Source organism: Heterocephalus glaber, unplaced genomic scaffold (assembly GCF_053883595.1).
Source record: "Heterocephalus glaber isolate CG9 unplaced genomic scaffold, H.glaber_assembly_v1.0 deba00001550, whole genome shotgun sequence".
Classification (NCBI taxonomy): domain Eukaryota; kingdom Metazoa; phylum Chordata; class Mammalia; order Rodentia; family Bathyergidae; genus Heterocephalus; species Heterocephalus glaber.
Window position 1 is genome coordinate 10812245 of NW_028258343.1, and position 26382 is coordinate 10838626.

Consider the following 26382-nt stretch of genomic DNA (forward strand, 5'->3'; position numbering starts at 1 on the left):
GCAGATGAGGAAGCTACTTAGGAAGCAGGGGGCGGGCAATCTTTAGGGAAGAAAAAACAGCACACGAACTAAACTTTAGACTCAAACTAGAACTCTTAAATCACATCTCTCCTCTCTGGCCACTCAGCTCCAGTCCATTTGTCAACTTCTCTCCAAAGCAGAGCAGCTGCAGGGCCAGACCATGGGGCGACACAGGCCTTTCACTGGTCTCTGAGGCCAATAGGAGCCAGGGACGCAGGAAGGAAGGATGGGGGATGACAGCCAGTTTTTTCTGGAAAGAACTTGGCCCTCTGAGATCCACAAGGTCCTTGTGGGTGGGTCTCGCTTGCTGAATGGTCCTTGAAACACTTTTTCCATCTTCCTTACCCTGAGAAGCAGTAAAAGACCAAAGCAGGTGAGAATCCTATGTTATGAAGCAAGGAGAGTAGCATCCATCACCTAAGGAAACAAACCAGGAGTGGGGCCAGGCCACAAATCAGTGTTGCCTAAGAGCTGACCCTCATGAAGGTAACATTCTAGGTTGATGAATACTATTTCCATGGAAGACTGGAAGCTCCTTGACGTCAGAAGCAAGGAATGAATGAATGCAATAGCAATTCCACAACCCACGGCTGTCTTCTTTTAAGCAAACGAGTTTTACCGAAAGTATCTCCATAGTACATATCCCAGAAGCATATTAATGGTATAACTCAAATGAGAATGATTGAGAATTGGGAGGCTCAAATGTTACTCCTGAATCTGCCATTAACTCTGAGGCACTAGGTGAATCCCTGCATATCTTTGTTTGTTGATTTTTCAAACTTCTGAAAATTAGGGAATGGTGGTTAAAAGAGTACTAAGCTCCTTCTAGCATTAGCACAATATTTTATTTCTTTCTGGAGAACTTTTTGGTTTAAAATGAAAAAGCTAATGACTTCTCTTGACAATTCCTAAATCGTGGCTGGCTGCCTTACTTAATATGTTGTGACCACACATCACCCATTACCTGGGATTTCCTCTTCTTCGGTGTGCCACTCCTAGACTGTGACTGACACACATAATATCACAACTGCCTTGTTCAGGGGGTGAGCAGTGGTCTCAGTTGTCTACTGAGCGATCACCTTGACCATGCCCACTCTTTTCATGTGCATTACCCAGTGAAGGTCACTAAAGGTGAGCTGCTTTTATGTGGCACAAGATTAAGAGAACCAAAAACTATTACCAACACCCTAAAGAGCAAAGAACATTTGGAAGGCACTGAAGGTCACCTTTTAAAATCCTAGTAAATCCTTTGTTTTTAATGGGGGTCAAAAGAAACTGTCAAAGTTTTACTTTTTAAAAGATGGGCTATCTGAGGTGGTTTCCACTGATGGATTTAGGCTGTTGCCTGGCAACAACCCTAAAGGCAAAAGTAGCCTATGACCAGAAGAAATCTAGTAAATTAGGAAAGAAAACTGCCTGTGTTTGTGTCAGAGTCATTCTGGTTTAGTAGTCCTATAAAAGGATAATGAAAAATTCAATACACTGAGTATTTTCTTCCTAAGAAATCACAAAATGAGTAAGTTGACTTTGGCAAAGGAGAAGCATGCTTGGTACACTTTCCCTAAACCCAACATTTATGAGTTAACACCATCTTACTTGGAGTTGTGCTTCTTGAACACCAATCTTTTGGGTCTCCCAATAATCTCAAGGGGAGACAGTGCAGGAGGAAAGTTCTCAGCAGCTATTTCATTGCATCCCTTCCATGCAAGTTGGCTGCATGGTGACCCAGAGCTCAGTCTCTCATTGGATGGATGGATTGATACTTTTTTTTTTGATGAGTCTGTTTTTGAAAAGTTCTGTAATGTTTTCTAGATAACTTCCAACATTAGTTTTCATTCTTCCACATCTTCTAAACTATTTTAACTGAGAAAGTTAACCACACCCATTGTAACAGAGAAGCCCCAACCCTGGGTGACTTGAACAACAAAGTTTTATTTCTTGCTCAAGTCAAGGTCCAATGCCGATTTGGAGCTGCAACATCTGCAACCTGTTAGCATGTTGAGTTGAAAGAAATTTGGTGGGGCAGACTGGAACTTATTGCCTCAGTTCATGAGTGGCACCAACACAGCTGTTTCTAGTCCACTGGTGAAAACTAACCAAAAGACCCCAACGTAAGTTCAGGAGAACCTGGGAAGTGTAACCAAGTATAAGGAATTTAGTGAATGCTAATTGTATGTGCCACCCCATAACCAAGCACATGGACTAGAAGGATGATGCAGCCACTGAGATGTGGTACAGCAGGTTGATACTGAATCCTGGAGCCAGATCATGCCAAAGAACAGTGGGCACTGCTCTGATCATGTAGAAGGAGAGCAGGGTTAGACCTCTGGACCTGCTCTGTCTCTGTACAGTACCAGGATACAATGGGCATCAGAGGACCCATACACCTCCTACTGCCCGCCCCATTTCTTTTCCCAGAACAGGTTGAGTGGTTTGTGGATCTTTGGTATACATCATCCTTGTTGATGAAGCATTTCATCTTTGTATCCCCAAACTCAGAGATCACGAATTTGAAAGCATGAAGAAAGGACCCCACATCACTCATGCCATTTAAGTTAATTAAAATCACATTAACTAAATGTGTTATTATAGCTCTATAATAAGTGTACCTGTTTGGCATTTCAGATACACCCAAGAGGCTAAGGGGAAAATGATACCTTGGAAATGAATGTTTGACTTCTCCTACAGGCTAAAAGTCTTATTTTGTTGTCTGAATTTCAAGTGGGAAACAGACTCAGGGAGATAGAGTGATTTATCTATCTTCACATGACCTATAAATGGCAAAGCCAGAAAAGGAGCCCAGGATCGGTGACTTCTAATCCTGTGCAAAGTGTTTGGTTAAGGGCATGCCCAGAACCAGACCCCAACCTACTTGTGGTCTCTTTGCAAATATCAGAACACCAACCTGACTCTGCAGGGAAAAGAAAGACAGGCAGCAGGCCTGTTCTGATAACAGAACCTGTGGTGTCTCGGCACTACGAAGTAACAGGCAGCAGTGCAAATGCACATTTAAATCACGCAGAAATTAGTGGCATGATGACAATAAGGGACCTCTGATGGAGTAATTCCTTCCCTGCAGGGTGTCCAAGTGGCCCTAGACTGCTGGTGCCCAGACTGAATGAGTCTGCACTGGAGGCATCACTGCAGCCAACACAATGGAGCTGAAGGGGGGAGGCAGCCAGAGGCAAGGAGTTTTCAAAACCAAATGACACATGGACTGCTGGAATGCTGTTTAAGAGACTTAACACTCCCAAGAATGAAAAAGTCAAAAAGGTCTGCAGGCGGACTCTGCGCTGAACCCTGCAAGTGGGAGTGGTCAGTATACATTTCTGTAGAAAATGAGGATTTTTCAAAGCCTTTGTGAAGCATCCACACATTTTCTAAACATATTTCACTCTCACGGGGACTGGAATCCTTCTGTGCTAACATCTGGGCAGTATGTGATGGTGTGAGGACAGTACATTCATGACCTCAAGGGACTCCATATCCCCCCAGCACACTATCCTGTGGCAAACTCAGACAGCAGATTATGATAATCTCAAAATGAAACTGGGAATTCATGAGGCCTCAGTGGCGAAGGGAAATGAGCATCACCATATCCTTCAAAGATTTCAACCTCCTCCAGCTTTTCATCCCTCCTCTCTTTCACCCCACAATTCTCTTTCAGGAAGATAGTCCCCTAGGTTGGTTAACACTACTGTTCTTCAGCCCTGGGATTGATCAATGCTCTCCTGTACTTCTGTTTCATTGTCCAATTAATGAGATTAGTAGGGGTGAGTCTGGGAATCAGATTTCAGGTACATAAATTTCCTCATCAAGTATCACTGCTGCTGAGACCAATTCATCCTAATTTATGTTATGTCCCAAAGTGTATGTTTTTAAGCTTAGAAACTAATGAACAAAAATAAATAACTATTTTTTAAAACTCCATTGAGCTATAATTAAGATATAATAATGTACATACACGGATGCACAATTCTGTAGGGTTTGGTATATGTAAACTCCATGAAACCATCACACAATCATGACCGTGAACATATACATCATCCCCAAAAGTTTCCTTGTTCCCCTTTATAATCTCTCCCTCTTACCTCTTTATCCACCTTCAGGGAATCACTCATCCCTCTCTTTTTTTTTTTTTTTTTTTTTGGTACCGGGGATCGAACTTGGGACTTTGTGCTTGTGAGGCAGGTGACGGAACCACTGAGCTAAATCCCCAGCCCTCACTCATCTCTTTTCCACTCACATTTTCTAGAGTTTAATATGAATTAAATCAACCCTATACTACACACTTTTCGGAGAGCAGCTTCGTTCATGGAGCATGACTATTCTGAGTTGTTATATATGGTTCATTTGGTCTACTGTTGAATAGTATTCCATTATAAGAATACACCATGGTTTGTTTATCTATTCACCTGTTGAAGAGATTTGAGTTATTACAAATAGCCACCCTATGAATGGACATATATGGTTTTTGTATGGCTATGTGCTTTTATTTCTCTTGGATAAATACGTAGGAGTAGAGTAGCTGGATCAAATGACAGGTGTATGATTGAAAATTTAAGGAAGTGCCAAACTGTTTTCTAAAGTTTCTCTATTTCCAACAAAACCATGTGAAAATTTCAGTTTTTCTACATCCTCTCCAACATTTGGTATGGTGAATCTCTAATTTTAGTCATTCAAATAGTTGTGGAGCAGCATTTTATTATGGTTTTAAAATTCATTTCATTAATGATGAATTATGTGGAGTATCTTTTCATGTACTGATTTTTCATTCTTATATCTACTTTAGTGAAATATTTACTCAAAACTTTGCTGATATTTAATTGAGTTGTTTTTTATTATTGAACACTGGGAGTTTTCTATATATTTTAGGCAGAAGTTTTTTGTTACATTTTAGCTTAAAGTCCACTTTGAGAATAAGATTGCTATCCTTGCTTTCAATGTTTTCTATATCCTTGATTATCTTCTGACTGCTTATTCTATTAATTATTGAAAGGTGGGTATTTAGATATCTAGCTACAATTATGAGTTTCTTTCTCCTTGCAGGTCCTATCAGCTTTTTCCTCATATATTTTTAAACCCTAGTTTTAGGTCCATAATCACTTACAATTACAAGAACTTCTTGATCAATTTACTTTTTTTGGTACCGGGGATCAAACTCGGGACCTTGAGCTTGCGAGGCAGGCAGTGGAACCACTGAGCTAAATCCCTAGCCCTTACTTCTTTAACATTATGATTAATTTGTTTACCCCTGGAAGGATTCCTAGCTCTGAAATTGTACATTGCCTATAGAAGTACAAGAAGTACTTCTTTAGTTGATTCTCTTTTAGAGCAGTTTTAGGTTCACAGAACAATTGAGAGGAAAGTGGATTGATATCTTACGGTGTATAACTCTTGTCTCTACAAATGGATAGCCTCCCCTAATATTAATATTCCCACCACTGTGCTACATTTGCTATAATCAATAAAGCTACACTGACACATCATTATCACTTGATGTTCAGAGTTTACATTAGGGTTAATTCTCGGTATTGTACATTTTATGGGTTTGTATGACTATATAATGACATATATATACTATTATATTATCATAGAGAATATTTTCACTGCCTTAAAAATTTCCCATGCCTCCACCTATTCATCTTTCCCTCTTTAAATTCTGTGGCAACTATTGGTCCTTATATTGTCTATAGTTTTACTTTTTCTAGAATGTCATATTGTTAGAATTATACAACATGTGGCCTTTTCAGATTGGCTTCTTTCACTTACAACTATTCAAGTTTTTTCCAGGTTTTTTCATGCTTGGTAGTTAATTTATTTTTTAGCACTGAACAATATTTATTGTCTAAATATACCATAATTTATTTATCTATTCATCTATGAAGGACATCTTGCTTGCTTCAAAGATTTGGTAATTATGAATAAAGCTGATATAAATACCTCTGTGTATAGGATTTTGTGAGATAATAAGTTTTTTACTTCTTTGGGTAAATACATGGTGGAGCAAAGATACTTAGTTCATTGTGGCTGGGAAGCAGAGCAGAGAAACAATGCCAGAAAATGGGGAAGAACCAGATTTAGCAACCAAGGTGAAGTTTCCATCAAACACACAAACACACCCAGAAATGTGCCCCACCAACCTGCTAGGAGCTTTTTATTTCAATCAAGTTGAAATGTCAATTAATAGTCAAAATAGGTATTGTTCCAGATATATTCCTAATTCAAAGAAATGTACACTGTTTCCTCAAAAATGAATTCTGATGGCCCTTACTGTAAATCCTTTTAAAGAAATAGTTGATAAGCAATCCTTACCTCTTACAACAACCCAGGTGGGTCTCAACCCAAATTGCAATTCTAGCAAAACTCTCCAAATTGCCAAATCTGTTGTTGAGTTTCTTTTTTTTTTCATTTTATATATGACCTCTGAAATATTTGAAACCCTTGAAAATTCTTGCCTTCTTGAAGTGTTCTAATTCTAATCTCTGCTCCTCTAGTTTACTCTTATATGTTACTTAGATTGTTGTAATAGCCATGTAATTGTGGAAGGCATGCAGCAACTTGTGATAACATAATACACCAAAACACAGAAACAAGCAAATCAGATATGACTTATTTGAAGAACTATTCACATCTTAATATGTTGTCCTTATGATTAAAGAGAAAAGTAATCTGAAAACATGTTTCCATTTGTACTTATTATATACAATAAAAAACTGTGTTACACAGTGCTCAGAAAATACAAATGACTAATATGCCTTGAAGTGTTATTCTTCATGCAGGGAGAGGAAGAGTGATCTCCTGATGTTTACTTTCATATACGCACTTTATAATCCACAACAGAGGACAAAATATTGAGAAACAAGTTGCACACGAGTGAAAAATATCCTATCCTAGACTGCTGCATTTATTCTCCTGCTGTGATCCATTAGTAAACAGCTGTTCCTTGACTTCTGAAGATAAGAATTGTCTCAGCACAATTAGTTAGAGAGAAATGGGACTCATTTATTTTTAAACAGGTAAAGCTAGGGACAGAACATGATTTACAATTTCTTTCAGTGTATCGCACAAATTTAGTATCCAATTCATATATTCTAATTGTCGTTACAGAGCAGAATTCTCACTCTTCTATTATTCCCTATAAGGGAGAAAAACAAGAATTTGAGTTAAAGATATTTTAGTAAAACTACAGTGCATGACACTTTTGTTAATAAATTCATACTGCTCTCTAGAACTCACTTTATCAAGAGATTTGAATAGGAAAATTTAATGTTAGTAAAATCTCATAAGTGAAATTTCTGAATTAATATGTTACATAAGCATAAATCACAGGGAAAACCACTGAAAGATTCAACTGTCATTTATTCTTTTGCAAAATTTATTAGGGATATGTTTATCAGTTGTTGACAGTGAACACCAAAATCCTCAGGATAAGTTTTTCTGATGAGCCATAATGAATTACACAGATGACCGAACTGCCTTGATAATTTGCCTTCATTGTCAAATACAGGATTTTACAGACCTCATTGAGTGATGGTACTGATATGTTTATCCTCTGGAAAAACATATAATGTCACATTTACATGTTTTTTAATATTGGAAAAAGCCGAGTAGAAGTCATGAATATTATAGGGAAATAAATTAATATTACTTTAGAGGCCTATTTATTTTTCATTTAACAAGAATGAAAAAATAATGCAATTTGTAGATTAATTCCTAGAGAAAAGGATTAAAATTCTTCCTGTGGAACATGTTTAACTCAGAGAACTGAATCATTTTTAGTCATGTTCTTTAGGAAGCTTTATTCCAATTTTCAAGCCTAATCTCAATGCTAATTCTGAAATGACTGAAGTTTACGTAAAGTGTTAAGGAACAATTAAAAGTACGGAAGTTTAGGAAAAAACACATTAATTAACACTTATTTTTCTGTGTTGCTTTTCTTTCTGTTTTATACATGCATATAAATGAAAAACTATGACCATTATTTACTTATTTATTCAAACTATTTTTGATTGCCTAACACATACCTGGAATAGTTCATGATGTTAAAGACTAAACAATAACTCAAATATAGTCTCTGACTTACCCTTTATAGTCTAGAAACTTTCAATATGAAAAGGAAACAACCAGGTGAAGACTGAATAAAAGCTATTGTGACAAAATGATCAGGACCCTCACGACACAGAAATAACTGTATATTTTTGCAGAAAATGTTTACTCTACTGTAATTATTAACTGGTAAAAGGTAGCTAACTACTGAAAAGGATTGAGGAGGACTCAGAGAGAACAACAGGTACAGAGGCTGAGGAAATGTAGAAAATAAGGGAACTAATAACTAGAAGAGACTCTGTTTCCAATCAAGTCTTCAGTCTAGACCTCCTCAAAGAATTTTGCCTATAACAGAAATATAAATTCTGCTGATAGCAAAAAAAAAAAAAAATTGTCATGAGGATAGGGACTATATTGCTCTGTCATGTTAAGTTTTGTCTAAGGGTGCCTCTATCTATATATTTTGAGTTTTACTTAAAGGTTTCTCCATAGGAGGTGATTGTAACCAATTCTGATGTGTAAGCAGACTATAACCTACTTTTGTACAAATGGCTGAGTCTTGGATAATCACAAGCAGCCAAATTTTCATATCATGTCCAAATTAGTCAGATGTGAGCTATAAAAGACCCTTCTGTCTCTGTATGTCACTTTACTTTTCTGTACGTCTCTTCCTTTTCGTGGGCTATTAATATGGCCTGCCTGTATGGTAGAGTGGGACATTCTGAATCATTTTTGTCTAGACTGCTGCTCAATTCTGGAATCACGAATGAAGATAATTAAGATGTGCAAAAGTTGATTTGTTATAATTTTGTCTGCGAAAATAAAAACAGCCCAAGTTGATGGAGTGTGTGGCCAGTCTAGACTTAGCTTACAGAGGCATTCAACCATTGGCAGAGGGTAGAAAGTGATTAGAGCTCCTTGGAAGGGGCTGGTGGTCAGCAAGTATGACCTCGGGTACAACTTGACAGAGCGATTCACTGTTTCATTTCTCATTTTCAAATATGCTTACCTTCACAAAACCAGAAGTAAATTACAGAATCAAACTTTTCCTGGAGAAATGGAAGCTGAGTATCACTGCCGGGTATACAGAGGGTGGTAAAGAACAAGACTATCTGAAATAGCAGTTGGACAGAGGGTCTTTGTAAAGAATGTGTTTTCTGTGAATGTATCTAGAGATGTGTGCATGATGTCACAGTCAACCTTTCCAATGCCTCTGCAAATCTTAGGTAAAAACTATAAAAGTAAGAAAAAAATGATATTGTAAGTGTAATGATGTAGCAAGTAAACTTGGATTTCATGTGAAAACTAGTGAAAAACTACTGACTGATATCAGGCAAAAAGGATTGACCTGAATGCTGAAGATCACTGACAGGAGTTATTTGACCAATGGATGGTCACTAAGCAATTTAAACTTTAAAAAATACCAAATAAAAACAAAATTAAAAAGAGGTCCCTACATCCAGTTTCAGTTCTGACATCTTAAACTTAGAAATAGTCCACTGTCATCTTCAAAATAAGGGGGGAAACTGAGTGAAAATCAACTATCTCCATCACAGATGTCATAGGACAAACCACCACACTGAAATCTGAAAACACGGGAATGCAAGAAACACAGCCACATTCTGCTTGGCTGCAGCAGAAGTTTCTGGAACTATAAACTGAAGGAACAACTGAATGGTAACTTTGACTAATTGATGGAAGCTGAGGGTTGACTAACAGGAGAATGAGAAACTCCCCAGTCTGAGGGAAACCCCCACATTTTTCTGGGCTTCAGTCCAGGAATCTCACCACATTGTTATGGTCAAGAACCACGAGTAATCTTCTCACAACTCTGTCAGAGAAGGAAGTAATAACGATATTTTAAATACACTCAGAGAGTTCTCCAGAACAAGGAAGATTTTATCAGAGCCTTTGTGGAGAACACCTTAAAATAAGATGGAATTGTATAACCCTAAGTGTGCTGTAACCATAAGTGTGCTGTAACCCTAAAGTGTGCTGTGACTTTAAGAGTGCTGTGAGTGATATGTAACCATAGTAACCATAAGATATAGAAGTAGAACCTTAAGCGGTGTGGAATTGATAAGGATGAACCCCGAACTGCACAGGGCGTGGCCCAAATGGACAGTGTGATAAGTCTGAACCAGTACCACAAACGCCCAGTTAGAATAGTATAAAAGGAGCTGAAGACCTCAAGCAAGTCGACGATCCGTCCCACCGACCAGTCTACTAGTCAGTCTGTTGATCTGACTACCGACCGGGACACATGCACCTGATCCCGCTGGAAGGAGCATCGCCGCCGACCAGACGAGACCAGAGGACGAGGCCAGCGGAGAGAGGGACAGCCTAGCTCCGACTCGACGCCCTTCATCTACGGATGGGACCCTCTGACCCGACGGGAGGAAACATCGCGCTCCCATAAGGACTTGTGCAGTACAGGTACAAGGACGTGGTAATTGGCAGACTTAATATTATCTTATTTAATATCGTGTGATAATTGCATAGAAGTGAATTATAATAATATAAGTGTGTGAACTGCCGTCCGAGTCTGAGTTCTCTTTACCCGCGGTACCTGCTCGCGACAGCCTTACACATGTAGACAAAAGGCACTTAACCTACTCCAGCTCCCTCAGTCTCATCTAAGTAGAGAAAAAAGGCTAAGAAACATCTGTGAGGTGCACCAGTGAAGGATACAGACTCATAAGTCCACCAGAAAACTAAGATTTGGGGGGCTGCGGGGTACAAGGGATCAAATTCAGGACCTTGTGCTTTCAAGGCAGGTGCAGTGCTACTGAGCTAAATCCTTGGCCCCAGAAAACTAAGATTTAACCTTAAGATTATATATCATTTCCCCTTCATCATAGCTAACCACCACATAAACCCTGCTTCAATGTAATAATAGATTATTTCTTAGAAAATTGTAAGGCACCAATTCTATTTGAGGAGAAGTTCTTAGGGAATTCCAAAGACAAAGTAATAGAGCAGAGTAAGGCATTAGAAGAATTTGAAGCCCTTGTAATCTACCAAATATTAAACACACTCTCACCCCTAACCAGATTAACTTAAAAGCTCACACCAAAGGACTATTTATCACAGTTTGCATTATCCAATACATCACGTTCATCTTCCAAAAAATAAAAGAAATGCAAATCATACTAAAAAATGAGAAAGAATATAATCAAGAAGTTAAATCAAATATAAAATCCAGATTTAAATATGACACATTTTATAATATTAGACAGAAAATTTAAAATATTTATTATTAATATGTTAAAGAATCTAATGAGAAGTAGGCACTATGCAAGAACAAATTAATAATAAAATTGGGGACATAGGAACTCTCAGAAAGAATCTAAAGGAAAAGCCAAAAGTAAAAAAAACAAAACAAAACACTGTAATAGTAATGAAGAATGCCTATGATAGACTCACAAGTAGATAGGATATCAAAACACTATGGTAAATCTAAAAAGGTGTATCATATGCATATTCAGAATACAAGGAGGAAAAGCAAGACAGAATGGAGCAAATAAATATTGGAAATGACAATGCCTGAAAACTCTCTAATATTAATGACCCCAAATCACAAAATCACAAATCAATAAAATGATAAATCTTTAGTAGGGCTATTTGAGAAAGAGTGAGAAAGAGAAGACAAATGACCAATATAAGAAACTGAAAATATGTGTCATTATTACTGTACATTAAATGAGGAAGAATGGAATACTTAAAAAACAGGACTGGGGATGTAGCTCAGTGACGCCACACCTGCCTGGAAAGTGCAAGGTCCTGAGTTTGATCCCCAGTACCACAGAAAAAATCGTAAAAAATTCTATGCTCAAAAATTTGATAATTTGGATAAAAATGGCCAATTTCTTAAAGGATGTAAATTGCAAAAATTCGCAAAAGAAGAAATAAATGTTCTGATTATACTTATTATTATATGGCTATATGTTTGTTAAAACAATCAAATCAGTCATTAATATTATTCAAAAAAGAAAGACATTATTACTTAAATATTTGATAGAATTCACCAGTGAAACTGATGAAAAGAGGTGAATTCGACCACATACCTAAGAAATTATATCAACTGCCCACAATGTTTTCCAGAACACAAGAAGGAATACTTCCTAACTTATTCTATGATGCCAGCATTGCCTTAATACAAAACCAAATAAAAATAACAAGAAATGAAAATAATAGAACAACATCTCTCACAAACAGACACAAAAAATCTTAACAAAATATTAGCAAATCCAGTAATATATAAAAAGAATTCTGTACTACAATTGTGCTAAGTTAGATCAACATCTTTGCATACACATTTAGTATACTTATTCAACTATTTCCTTAGAATCCATTCTTAGAAACAGAATTGCTAGATAAAAGGTTGTGTATATTCTGAAGAGTTTTAATAATTATTGTTTCAAATATAACTGGTCTAATTTCTGTTTCTACTATAAGAATCTAAAACAAATATCTGAGTCATTTTCCTATTTCTCTAGTGAAGTATTTTGTGGTTTTCCATTAGGATTGTTTCCCAGTTTTCTTCATAATGATTCATATACTGAGAATTTATAAGGACTTTGTAAATTTTGCAGCTGATTTTCTAGTTGTGCCATTTGCTTTTTAACACTTTTTTGTTTGTTTTTCCCATAGTAAGGTGCCATTTTTAACTTTTATGTAATTAATATTCTAAATATTTAATTCATAATGTCAGACCTTGGACCATAAAATTTTAAATCATCCTCATCCAAAGATTTTATAAATCTATATTTAAGGTATTTTTCATCTAGTACTTTTCCATTTTAAATTCATCTATGAACAGTAAACTATCTTATTTTTAAAAAACATTTGTTGTCCCAGAGCTACAACCCATCTGTTTCTCTGGCTAACTTTAGATTTTAAATTTATTGCTACTCAATTATAAATTTGGGGTCTATCTTATATTTTCTATTTTATACTTTTGATATGAGTATCTGCTCTGACACCAGAATCATCTTCCTTTAGTTATGGAAATTATGTATTATCTTTTAAATTTAATTTTATAGCTATTTCTTTATTTCTTTGGGTTAAATATAAAATTATTTAATCAAGTTCTCAGAAAAGTTTTGATATTGATTTCTTTTAAATTGAATCACAATTTAGAGACTCAACAACTTTAAATATCCAGTTCTTCCAAAAGTATGTCACTTCATTTGTTCAAATATACAAAGATATAATACATATATTTTAGGTATTTTTATTTCATAGTTTATTGCTTTTTCAAATAAATATATTTAAGTTTTTTACTATTAGTTACTAAGTATTCTCAAAAGATTAAATCTACTGATTTATACATATTGATTTTGAAATCAGACCCATTTCAAGTCATTATTTTCAGTGATTTTGTTATTTTACTGCAAATAAAAATAATTTGTTTTCACTACAAAGTTTATATTTTGGTTTTCTTCTTATTTTCTTATCTTTAGTGTTTTGCTTAGCACTTCCAGAACAATATAGCAATAATAACAATAGTGCACATCCTTGTCAGCATTCTAATTTTAATGAGAGCACTCCACTGAGGAATAATAATACTATTTTCTAGTCTCTTCTAGGAAAGTATAATAAAACTTGATGTTAACAACAAAATAGTAACCCAAAATAATAACATTAGGAACCTAAAAGTCCTAAACAACTAATAATATTCTTTAAATATTAAGGAAGTAACTTAATGTTCCAAGGCTATGTCATTTCACATTAGTGACATATGTTGTGATCTATCAAATATATTTATTAATATTCATTGATAGACAAATAATATTTATCCTGTGATAACCTTCTGTTTAATAGTTTCCTGATTTAAAAATTGTTGCATGTCTGGCTGTTAGGCAATTTGGGATTTCATAGTCCTGTGATACATAGCTAAATTTGCTATTTTATTTATAATTTAAACCTACTTTTACAAGTAAAATAAAATTTATTTTATGTGTGTGTCTGTGTGTGTGTGCCCAGAAATTCCTTTTCAGTTCTATTATTATATAGAAAACTGTCTAATTCTTTTTGTAAAATAGTTCTGATGATATGAAAGTACCTACTTTTTGAAAATTCCAAGAACTCCATATAATATAAGCCCAGGGTGTATATTTTTAAATCTATGTGTTTATTTGAAGGTCAGTTTTGAATATATGCTTTTTAAAGTTACTTTTAATTCACTTATTTTTTTTTTTTTAAGAGTAGGAAAAATTTATTGAGAGAAAGAAAGCTTCTGTCTAAGAGACACAGAAGGGGGACCAGAAAGTGGCTTGGCCACCCACCCCACATTTCAAAGATGTTTTACACAGCAGTGCCATGTGGTGAGGCAGGTACAAAACTATAAGACACAATGGAATTTTGCAAGGTGGGCATGAGGTGGGACAAAACCATGACCAACCAATAAGATTACAAGTACAGTCACCCAGGTAATATTGATTAAATGGGGATCAAATGGGGGAGCAAGTCACACAGCAAGCTTAGGAGGATTTTCAGTAAGGGTGGGTCAGGGATATTTCCCAGAAAGGCTGGGTTAAGATCTTGGACCCCACCCAAGTGATTAATACCTGTTTAGAATATCAATCACTGTTATTTATCCTACATGGGTGTGCTAATTTCTCTCCTTACACAATGCTGGCCTTCAATGAATGTGTCTTCACTCTCCTCCATGTTGCTTCCTTGTGGGCTGTCCTGTCTAACTGCCTACAAGATATCTAATTAACTTACCTATCTGCAATATTCCCCCCTCTGAAGTACCGGCTGTGAGGTGGCAAACGGGGAAGACAGGTCTGGCTACTTCCTGCTGAATAGGGTTGTAATTGTGATCAGCCATTAGGTTTACTCTACAGAAGGTCTATCTAAAGGTCTTCGACGGGAGTCAGGCACTGTCCTATTGGCAGCAGTATAGATTTGAGTTTGGAGAAGACAAAGCCAGAGAAATGGTTAAGAATACATGGGCCAAATTATAAAGTCAGCAGGATTGCTATGAATATAGCCAACAAGGGTTTCCACTGGGAGGAACTAGTAATAGCCTCCCACAAAGAGGATAAGGAGAAGGTCCAGGGGACTTCAGAATCCAACAAAGAAGTTGTATTGTGTAGTTTAGCAGTTACAAGCTGTTTACAAGGTCGATCTGGTGGATCCCAGTAAAAGAAGTCTAGCACATTTGTCATTGGTTCCACTTGTATGACTGCTTGGAGTTTGGCAGCCTCTAGGCAAGAATAAACAAAACTTGTAAGAAATTAGAGCATAATCCAAGAGTGACCACACTAGAATGAAAGGGCAGGTTGGGGAGAAAGTCACACTTAGAAATTGAAATAGTGATTGTAACCTGCTGATTCTTAAACTCTTTTATTTATTGTTATCTATAAGTCTGATACTTTGTCATAAGTCTCTCTAGTTTTAGCTGTAAGAAGATAAGAGACAATTTGAAGAACAAATTTCACTAAGAAATATAAAACTCTAGCTGAGTTCTTATAGATTTTACCATAGCTTCTTTTTTCTTTTTTCTTTTTTTTTTTTTTTTTTTTTTGGTACCAGGGATAGAATTCGGGTCCTCGTGCTTGCGAGGTAAGCAGTGGAACCACTGAGCTAAATCCTCGGCCCCTAGATTTTTTTTTCTAATGATCTATAATCATGGTCAGCTACTGGCAGAGCAGGAAACTGCCAGAAGGGGTCAGGGACTGGGGCCCCTTTTTATATCTAGCTTTTTTACTATGGCTTTATTTTATACCTCTTCTGGTTATTCTTTTCTGCTGGGTGTTTAAGACCAAGTTAAAGTGAGACCTGTGTCAATCAGTATGAACCTCTTGCTAACTATCAAGGTCAGTTAAGTCTCCCCAGCCATTACTTTGGAACCATGCATAGAGCCCCTCTGCTCCTCTGTCGGTGTCAGCCGTCAGGATGGGTCATGGCCTTGCTTAACCATGTTGCTTTCAGTGAAAGTGTGGGAGACTTTTCCCTCTTCGTGACCCTCCTTTGGCACATGGTACATTTGTCCTCTGGCACCCAGCTGTCTCCCTGCTCAGGAGGTTGAGTGACTTACCAAAGATGTAGGATCCTGTAGAAAAGGTTCCCTCATGTCCTGGATTCTTTGTTGACCTTGAGGGGCCAGGGCCAAAATATTGGCTGCCCTCATAGCCCAGTTACCTTTCTAGTTTTAGTCTCCAAACTTTAGTTGTTGAACACCCAGAAGAGAAGATCGGTGACATAAGTATTTCAGTAAAGCAGTGAGCTTAACTATTACAATAGTTAAAACATCAAGCACTTTTGAAGTTTAAAGCAAGGTTAGAGGGTTGTTATTTTTTACCAACAATGGTTGATTTAGTAGTTGAATGCCTGTAGAGTGTTAACAGACAACAGTTATATATTACAGAGAAACTTAAGATCAAGAGCCATGCATAGTATTTTAGCATGACAATCATGATGGCATTTTCTTTGTAACACTTACATGTCTATCTTAGTACGGAATAGTCTTTCAGTCAGGCACCTTCATCTGATCACAAGACATTAAATGACATAAAGAAAACTCTTATTTGTTATCCTTTAGTGGGATGCCATCTAAAGAGAACATACATATTGGCCTATAAATGTATTTTAGGAGGTCATAATGTCTAGCCTCTAATTTTAATGTGACATTGTTTCAACTCTTTGGTGACTGAGCATCCCTAAGTGTGGCGACACATATAACATACATCACATAAGTTTTAAAGATAACTATTATTTGACTGGTTTTCTCATGCTGGCTTGACGTGTACCTCTTATCACAAGTAGCTGGAGTGTAAGAGAAAGGCAGATACCTGAGTCAAAAAAGATCATTAACACCAAAAAAAAAAAAGGATCATTACCATAAACAATATCCTAGCAGACTTGTACACCAGGAAGGCATGAATATATATACCATGAAATAACAATGAGTATCAGTTACATGAAACCCTTTGTCCCTTAAATATTTTTTGTATCAAGAGCATTTTAAATAAAACCTTATTGTTTTCCTACAGAAAACTTAGACCATGACTAATGTATACATATCACAATAATATGTTTAGCAATGCATTTCCCATGAGGCTATGGAAATTATTGGGGTCCCTTTTGTAAACAAAGGCTGGAATAAATTTTTTCCAGGCAACTGCTCCTTTATTTACCAAGGGGAGTCCTGTCCCATAGTTTTTCTAAGCCCAAGAGTCTTTACTTAATTATCTTAGCAAATTTTTAGCTGACCTATGAGAGCCAGATCATAACAATTAACACATTATTTTTGACCAAAGAAAGATTATTAATATTATATGTAGACAACAATACGTATTGTATTTGTAAAATCAGTTGACATTATTTGGATCATCTGGCAACCTGGGGGAAGCATGTCTTTAATTATATTTATCTATAAACCAACTTGAGTTACAGGCAAACATCTTAAAAAGTACAAAATACCAAAAGAAAAAAGCTCAAACATAACAGCTGTACATGTTATAACAAACTGAACAGACACACACACATAAGACAACTTGTTTATAAACCCGAGTGCACTCAGATGTATTTGGCCAAGTTGTATTATAATAACTTTTATAATTTTTAGGTTCATAATTATAAAAAAGACTAGTCAGAACTTTGTAGATCAATTAACAGAGATCTCTTGTAATAAGAATCAAAAGGAATAAAAATTTTCTACACCTCTGTAAGCAAAGACCATTTTAAGATGGGCCCTAAGCTGAAAGTGTTCTAACTATATTATTTAGGGCTTACCCTTTTAATGAATTACTCTGAATCTATAATATCTAAAATAATATCTAATTTATGACTGAATTACCATACAGGCTGTTGAGCAGCTCCCTGATGTTGTAGAAACACTCCCAAAGCCATGTCTTGCCTTTTATTAACATACAAACTGAAACGGTGTCCTGTAGTTAGGCCCTTAGAAGTGCTTGTTTGAACTTCTAGAGTGCGGTCTGGGAATGAGGTCCCCAGGTGTCTGTCTCTTGGGATTTTCTGTAAGCTAATAGACACACCAGCCTGTAATTTCCAGGAATCTCCTTAGCTGTTTTAGAGTCGTGGGCTGTGGAAAGGAAAGAATTGGTATAACTCTTTCTTCCCCCAGTCTTTGGGTTACCTTAGATATAATAACACCTAAATATTTTACCTCAAGGCTGCAAAGTTGTGCCTTAGATCTAGAAATGTTATAACACCTGTCTATTAGAAAATTCACCAGAGCAGATGTCTTGGCTAGAAAGCTCTTCTGAGGGGGCTCACAACAATATACCATCCACATATTGTAAGGCTGACTTGGAAAAACTATAGTATTTTCTTTTATCAAATCAGGATCTAGGGATGTCCTCATCTTTTTTCCTGATAAATAGTTGACAATTTAAATTAACTGAAGGGCTTAGTTCTCATGTTTCTTAGACCTTCAAGAATGTATGCCTGAAAATGTCTTCTATTTAATCTCCTATCTGATTGGCAGGCAGGCCAGTGGGGGTCTCGTATAGAAACTGCTGTGTTCCAGTAGGAACAAGTTATTCCCCCGTCTTTTTGAGCTTCCAAAATTAAAATATCTGTCCCTATATGTAGTAGCAGCTTGTAATACTACTTGTCTGTCATTAGAAATCAATGTTTGATTTAAGAACAACATTATATCTTTCTAATCTAGTCCATAGGTTTGTGAAGTCCTCTGAAGACCTCAATGTACATATCAGGGTCATGTGAAAACTTATTTTAGGTCTCATTTTCTCTGAAGCAGCATGGGCCATCCTTGCAAACTCACAATAGCCTCTCTCTCTTTTTTTTTTTTTTTTTTTTTTTTTTTGGTGCCAGGGATCAAACTCAGGTCCTTGCGCTAGTGAAGCAGGTGGCAGAACCACTGAGCCAAATCCCCACCCAGGTCTCATTTAATCTGTCTTAGATCACTGAGAGAAAAAGACACATGAACACAGGTAGTCCCATATTTTCCATTTACTTCCTGCAAGGGATATTGTCTTCGAGGGACCTCAACAACTTAGCTAAGGATGGATATAGCCTCATGGAAATTAATTATAGCTGGCCTAGAAATTCCACTTCAGCACCTGGTGGTTAGGGTGAGGAGTAGCCTTAGGCTTAGAGGTACCAAATACCTTAAAGGTGATGTGTCTCTCATTTTTCTATGGCCCACATTTATATTTGAACACAAGCAAGAATTACTTCTTAATGTAAAGAAAATATCAACATAAGATTATTTTAACCATTTTCTCTTTTACAGTATAATTCTAATTGTGAGATAGCATCATAGTACTTTCCTCTGTGTACTTGGCTTTAGGAGGTAGGTACACAACACATGGGTGTAGAGAAATACTAAACTGCTCCTTAATATATTCCAAAGGAGTAAGAGGTTCAGATATAGAGTCCCAATTTGAAACAAGAGAAACAAATATGGCGTCCCATAAGTGCTTGATTCCTGTGACCCCTAGGGCATCCCCAGTGCATCCCCCAAGGTTTATACCACTCCAGGGTAGGTAGCTACCATCTGGAGAGAGAACCAGAAAATAAAACTGGACTGGACTATCTGCTGTTTACCAGAGCAAGATCTTATCTTCCTCAGGTAACTCATATCCTTACTCCGGTAGGTACTCTTAAAGCACAAGCTACAATTGACTTAAGCCATAACAATCATGTTTAGAGAAGGAAGTATTGCTAGTAAACCAAGAGATTTAAACCACTGCTATCTAGTTCCTTGAAAGAGAAGGAGGAAAATAGGTCAACAGTCAAATTAGGGCACTTTTCCTGCAAAAGAGATCACCTCCACAGATTGCTCTGAGATTCTGCCCTGAGCCCTAGGGCAGAGAAAGCTCTGAGAAATTTCTGTTGTCTATCCAGTCATTTAGGCAACTTTTATTAGCAAGACAAGGCTACTCCTTTAAGGCCCATTTTAAATTCACTAAGTATTTGAAATTCATAGGTCCTCCTAGGGGCCACAATCTACATGGTAAAGGCACCTTTATCAACTTCCTACACACATGCATGAAGGAAGAGAAAGGCTGATCAAAATAGTCCCATATTCTATTTAGCATGTAAAAACACAAATGCAAGTTACTGATTGTTATTTTCCCTAGTTCAAGACAAAACAGTTGTTGCAAGTTGCCTTAGTCTGACTCTCTGGAAGGAGGAGCGGAGCAGTCTGACTACAAGGGATTCTCAAATGAACTCCCAACAAGGTGGAGAAAAGTTTAAGGGGAATTTCTAACTCACTAGCAGAGAGAAAAAGTCCAAATAAAGCTCAATCTGGTTAAACATCCAAAAATCATCATACAGCATTTTATAAGTCCACAGTCAATGTTCCAAAGTCCATAACCTATCAGAAAAGGCATTTTTCTCCCCTACACACATAAATGATGAAGACCTTGCCTAGGTGGGAGAAAAGGTAAAGGTATTTTTACTCAATCAAAGATTTGTTTTGTACAGTTGTCTAGAGGTCTTACTAATAGTAGAGAAAGCAGTCCACACCTGCAGCTCAACTCTTAACGGAGGCTTAAGAAAAGGCTCTGACGACATCGTTTCAGATCACTGTTGATTACCTGGATGGGCTGTTGGGAGCTAGTTTCTTCTGAGGGACCTTTGAGTATCTGCCAGAGAGTAGCCCTGGCCATGTCACCTCAGTTTCTGCTAGTTCCATGCAATCAGAGATCTGTCTCTGAAAGGAACCCAATTGCCTATCTGATCAATGTTCCACCCGCCATTGGTGTCAATGGGAGTGGGGATTCACCAGAGGGCAACTGGAGAAACCTGCCCTCTGCTTTGAGAGTGCCAGCTGCCCTAAAGGTGATTACTAGCTGGCAGAGTAACCACTGTTTGGCATTCTGTAAGGGACAGATAAAAGCCTGAACTGTCTTTTTCTGAGTCGATTTTATAAGAGATCCATTTTACATTTTTAAGCAACTAAATCCAAATACAACACATACAAAACAAAAATAAAATGTAATTTTAACAAAAGATAATTTCTAAAGAAACCAAGAAATTTACAAATATTTAAAACACACAACTTAAAATTAAGACACTTTTGAAACAAAAACCAGAATCTATGAAACAGAAACCAGAATCTGTGAAACAAATAGCCAGAGCCCATGAAACAAAAAGTTACGCTCTATGAAGCAAAAAGACCAAAGTTAGAACTTATGGAACAAAAGCAAACTTTTACCTCCGACCAGTAATCTCAGTGGGACCTCAAAAATGATATAGGGGGAAGAGATGTAACTCCCAACCTAGTAGATATCCGAAATGCAAGTTCATGTTCTCTAAAATCGAAAAACAAATTCTAGGAACAACGAAGGTTAAGAGTGGGAAAAATTTATTGAGAGAAAGAAAGTTTCTGTCTAAGAGACACAGAAGGGGGACCAGAAAGTGGGTTGCCCCCATTTATTATTTTTTATAATTTCAATTTTATTAGGAAAACCAGGTTTCAGTAAAATCTTGAAATGTAATTGCATAATATGCTCATTTTAAAAAAATTCTCTATTTTGCATGCTACAAGTTCTATTTATTTTTACAATTTCTTTCCTTTTGATCAAAGGAATATAACAATGGCTCTTGGCTTCAAGTAATACCATTTTCCTTCTGAGAGCTTTAGGAAAATATAGGGGTATTTAGGGTTGTCACACTGAAAAAGAGGTGTTTTTGGCATTCAGTTTTTAAGGGCTACTCCTTTCAAATGGCCTACAATGCATAGGATTGTCCCACAAGAAGAAGCATTACCACCCAAAATGCCAAAAATCATCCTTCTCAGAAATTCTAGAATACATGCAGATAGGATCTACACAGCAAAACTTCTCTCACATTCTCACCTCCACTCAATTTCCTGCAAGCAATCATATACTGCTTTTGGCATCATCAATAACAGCTTTTGCTATTGTTTTTAAGATTTCCCTCCACACATCTGAACATTATATATATAATGCACAGTCAACAGTGCTGGACTTTCTGTTGATTATTCCATTACATTAACTTTCTAGACTTCCTCTTCCCATTTTCCTACTACTATTGTCTCACAAATTTTTAAAATATATTGACTAAATTTGGTACTATAACTATGTAGATATATTTTACTATAGAGTTTATTGCAACTTACTTTCCCCACTAGTACTTCTTTTGGTTTTTGCTGAAGTTGTACAATGCCGTTCTTTTATTTCATTAGCTTTTTTTAAATCAATGAATGGCTTCTTACACCTTCTACAGTTCTGTAAAAATATCTCTTGATGTAATTTTACACCCTGTCACCTGGTAATTTGTTAATTCTGTTTCTGAGCTAGAGATATGTACCGACTCTTTCCTGGAGCTCTCTGACCACCTGCTACCATTTCATGGATTCCCTCTAAGCTTTCAACACACTGTCATACCAAGGCTTTTCTTTGTTTTCTTCTAGGTTGTATCTTCCGTCTCTGGGATCTTATATCTTCTTCATTCTTGGTTTAATCACTTAACGTGATCAGAGACTATTCTTCATTAGTTTCCAAAAAAATGCTGCTCAGGGGGCAAATTTTTAGAAAGTCTCTCATTCTACAAATGTTTTACTCTACATTTACATTGATTGTTACTCTGGTTAGGCATGGAATTATTTTGCTAATAGAAGATTAGCCCATTTTCTTCTAGAGTGTAATATTGATTTTTAAATGACATTTCTCTTTTAGAACCTTTATATATACATAACCTGCTTATTTTTTGATAGATCTTAATGTCTCCTAAAATACTTAAGACTTCCAATATCATAATTCAAGTTCTGATACAGCCATTTTCTATTTCTTACGTTGTATAGTCTGTGAGGTTTTTTTCAACCTGGAAATTTATGTACTTCAGCTTGAGAGAATTTTCTTTTACTGTATCTTTGATCATTTCCTCCCCAGTATTCTATTACCTGTTCTATTTTTCTGCAATTCCTACTAATCAAATGCTATAATTACTGACAGGCCCCCAAGAGAGACCCCTGCCCAACTGAGAAAGAAAAAACCCCAGCAGATGTATTGCCTACAAGAACAGCTGTAACAGGAAGCCCGCTGCCGCCTCGCTCATTCACACCTCCAGGGAGACCCATTCTCCGAAAAACCACAAGGTACCCGCCGTACCTTGCTATACTTGCCATCACCCTGCTACCTTCACCCCGTCCTGTTCACCAGCCTCAAGCCGATCACCCAAGAGACCCCAAAATTTTGCACCCTCTGAGCTGACACCCCCTCCCCTACTTAAGCTCCCCTATATAAACTGCCCACGGCCTCCTTCCTTTTCGCCCTTGGCCCATCTGCACTCCAATGGATGACATCACATAGTGCTTAGATTTTGCCTGCCTCAGCGGCCTCACTCATGCTCTGGTCGAACCTCACACTTAGGGCACTAAATGTCTAATGTTCTTCTCTTTCCTCTCATTTTCCAGTTCCTTTTTTAACCTCTGATTTTTATCTTTCTCAAATTGATTATTAAATTTTTACTTTAAAGGCTGAGGATTTAGCTCAGTGGTTTCACTGCCTGCTGCGCAAGTAGAAGGATCCGAGTTCGATCCCCGGCACCCCCCCCCCCCGAAAAAAAGCACAGATAAGTTTTTACTTTCTTTTTTTTTTTTCCTTTTTGGGGGGATGCCGGGGATTAAACTCAGATCCTTTCGCTTGTGCAGCAGGTGGCGAAACCACTGAGCTAAACCCCCAACCCGATTTTTACTTTCGTTTGTGATCTCTTATGTGTTGTTATGTGGTCTTTCCATTTTTGTGATTTTTTTATAGCATTCTCTGTTTCCAGGGGTGCTATGATTTCTTCTATCTTTAAAAAAATGTTAGCTAGCCTGGGATTTAACTCAGTGGTTTCGGCGCCTGCCTCGCAAGCGCAAGGTCCTGAATGCAATCCCCGGTACCAAAAACAAAACAAAACAAAAGAAATGTTAGTTAAAAGGAAGATGGTGGTGTAATATCTGGCAGCATATCATAACTTCCAGGACCTGGACTCACAACACCTGGAAAACAACAACCTAGCAAAGAGAAAACTTCCAGAAAGCAAGAAAAAGCTGACCAGAAAATCAGAAATCCCAGAGAAACGAAAGAAACGAAGACAATGCAGAAGAATAAGGAAGCATGCTGGAACCCTAACCCTGGGACCCAGGGAGGAGGACCTATCTCTGCAAGAATAAGGTAACCTGGGAAAGGGTCGGAAACCCCAGGGAGAGACAATGGGACCAGCGACAGAGGCAGCCTCAAGAAAGACTCGCATTTATTATAAATAGCAAATATGGTGGGGGGCTTGACTCTGAAAAGCGACTCCTGTGTGGCAGGCTAGAGTTGGAGCAGAAATCCACTGTTCTGCTCGCCATACCTGAAAATGATTAATCAAGATCCATTGTGAGAAGGGGTTGTTTAAAACTGAGCTAATTCAAGAATCAGAAACCATAGAACAACCATACTTCAGAGTTTCCATAGTCACCCTGCAAACAGCAACTGGTTGGGCGACAGTCACAAGAGACAGTTGTGGAGAAGATGTACCCCACACAGACTCCCGGAGAAGGTTAAGCAGTGGCCAGCTCACACTAAGAAGGAGCTGGTGATTCTGTCCTCTGTGATAAGAAGCCAAGTTGATTGCCTCTGGTTCCCAAAGAGAACTGAGTCTGAAAGTGCTAACACTAAGTCCAGTGGGTTGCTTGACACCCCCACCACCACCACCTCACAGCCTACACCCAGCACAGAGCTCATTGGTCTTTTTGCTTCCCCCATCTGCCAACATGATTAAGGCTATGCCTCAGCTTGGACAGCTGCCACAATCTGGGGTACAAGGATTCAGGGCCTCTGGAGCAAGGGGGACTTCACAAACCCACAGGCCATAAAGCTAGGTGATGAGTGGCTTGGGGCGCACAGAGGAATATGGACACTGCAGGCAGCCGGAGTGAATACAGTTCCAGGCCAGACACCACACCGTTGATCGGCCTTGCTCAGCAGGAAAGGCTGGGCAGGACTCAGCATTCACACAAAAAGAAGTGAATGTGGCAACAAAATAGGACTTAGTAGTGACTCACCATACCTCCTCCACATCTGGTGGATCTCCATACTCCAGGCCCTGGAAAGAAACCACTCATTGAAACACATGGAGAAATTTTTTGGACTCATTTCTCTTTTTCTGTGTTACTTTTAGGGGGTTGGGGTCTTCTTTATTTTCCCCTTTTGCTGTTTATTTTGTTCATTTTTCTTATTTTTCTTTTCTTTTACTTGTTTGTTCTTTTCTGTTATTTTTATCTAATTCTATTAAGATTTTGTGAGGTGGATTTGATTTTCTGCTGTTGCAACTGCATGGATTTTTTTTGTCTTTTTATTTTTTTCCATTTTTCCTCTCTCTTCTTTCATATGAATATATATATATGATATATATATGTGTGTGTGTGATATATATATATGTATATTGAGGTGTCTGTACATGTGCAAAGGAGAATAAGAATTAACTTGTGTTTTAATTTAAATAGTACCTTTCATGGGCAAATCAGGGTAACCCTCACAAAAACTGTGCATAGAAGGTTCAAAGATATGCTAACTACCAACATATTAACAGGTACCAGAAGAGATCCAGAATAGCAAAAGCAATTCTGGGCAACAACAGCAAAGCAGGAGACAGCACAATCCTGGATTTCAAGTTACATCACAGTGCTACGGTGATAAAAAGCAGCATAATACAGACACAAAAGACACATGCAAATCAGTGGAGCAGAACAGAGGATGCACAAATAATACCAGCATATTCAGCCAAATGATCTTTGACAAAGAGGTCAAAAATATACACTAAAGGAAAGGTAGCCTCTTTAACGAGTAGTGCTGGAAAAACTGGCTATCCACATCCAAAAGATTGTATCTAGACCCAAATCTCTGACCATGTGCTAAAATTAATCACAATGGATCAAAGACCTAAATATTAAAACAAAAACATTGAATCTGCTGGAAAATAAAGTAGATAAAACTATTAAAGGTAAAGACACAGGTAAAGACTTTCTGAACAAAACCCCATTTGCATAAGAAATAACATCAAGAATCAACAAATGGAATTATATCAAATTAAAAATCTTCTACCCACTAAAATAAACAACCAATAGAGTTCAGAGACAACCTACGGAATGGGAAACAATTATTTCCAGCTACTTCTCAGACAGAGGACTAATACATAGACTCTATGAAGGACACAAAAAAATTGTACTTCGAAAAATAAAAGATCCAATCAAAACATGGGCAACTGAACTGAAAGACAGTTCTCAGAAGAAGAACAAATAAGTGTTCAATGAATACGTGAAAAAATGTTCAACATCTCTAGGCATTAAAGAAATCCAAATTAAAACTA

The 26382-nt window shown here is 37.2% G+C and overlaps 1 protein-coding gene and 1 long non-coding RNA gene across 2 annotated transcripts in view; both read right to left on the minus strand.

Annotated features, from left to right (window-relative positions):
* LOC110349478 (uncharacterized) overlaps nt 1–26382 on the minus strand; it is a 177618-nt gene that overhangs the window by 125181 nt on the left and 26055 nt on the right. The window contains exon 2 of the long non-coding RNA XR_015442629.1: nt 25079–25119. This is a non-coding gene — a long non-coding RNA (uncharacterized LOC110349478). The remainder of the gene's footprint in view (nt 1–25078; nt 25120–26382) is intronic.
* The window catches only part of Epm2a (EPM2A glucan phosphatase, laforin), a 212295-nt gene that overhangs the window by 67765 nt on the left and 118148 nt on the right, over nt 1–26382 (minus strand). The gene's annotated exons all lie outside the window — the stretch shown is intronic.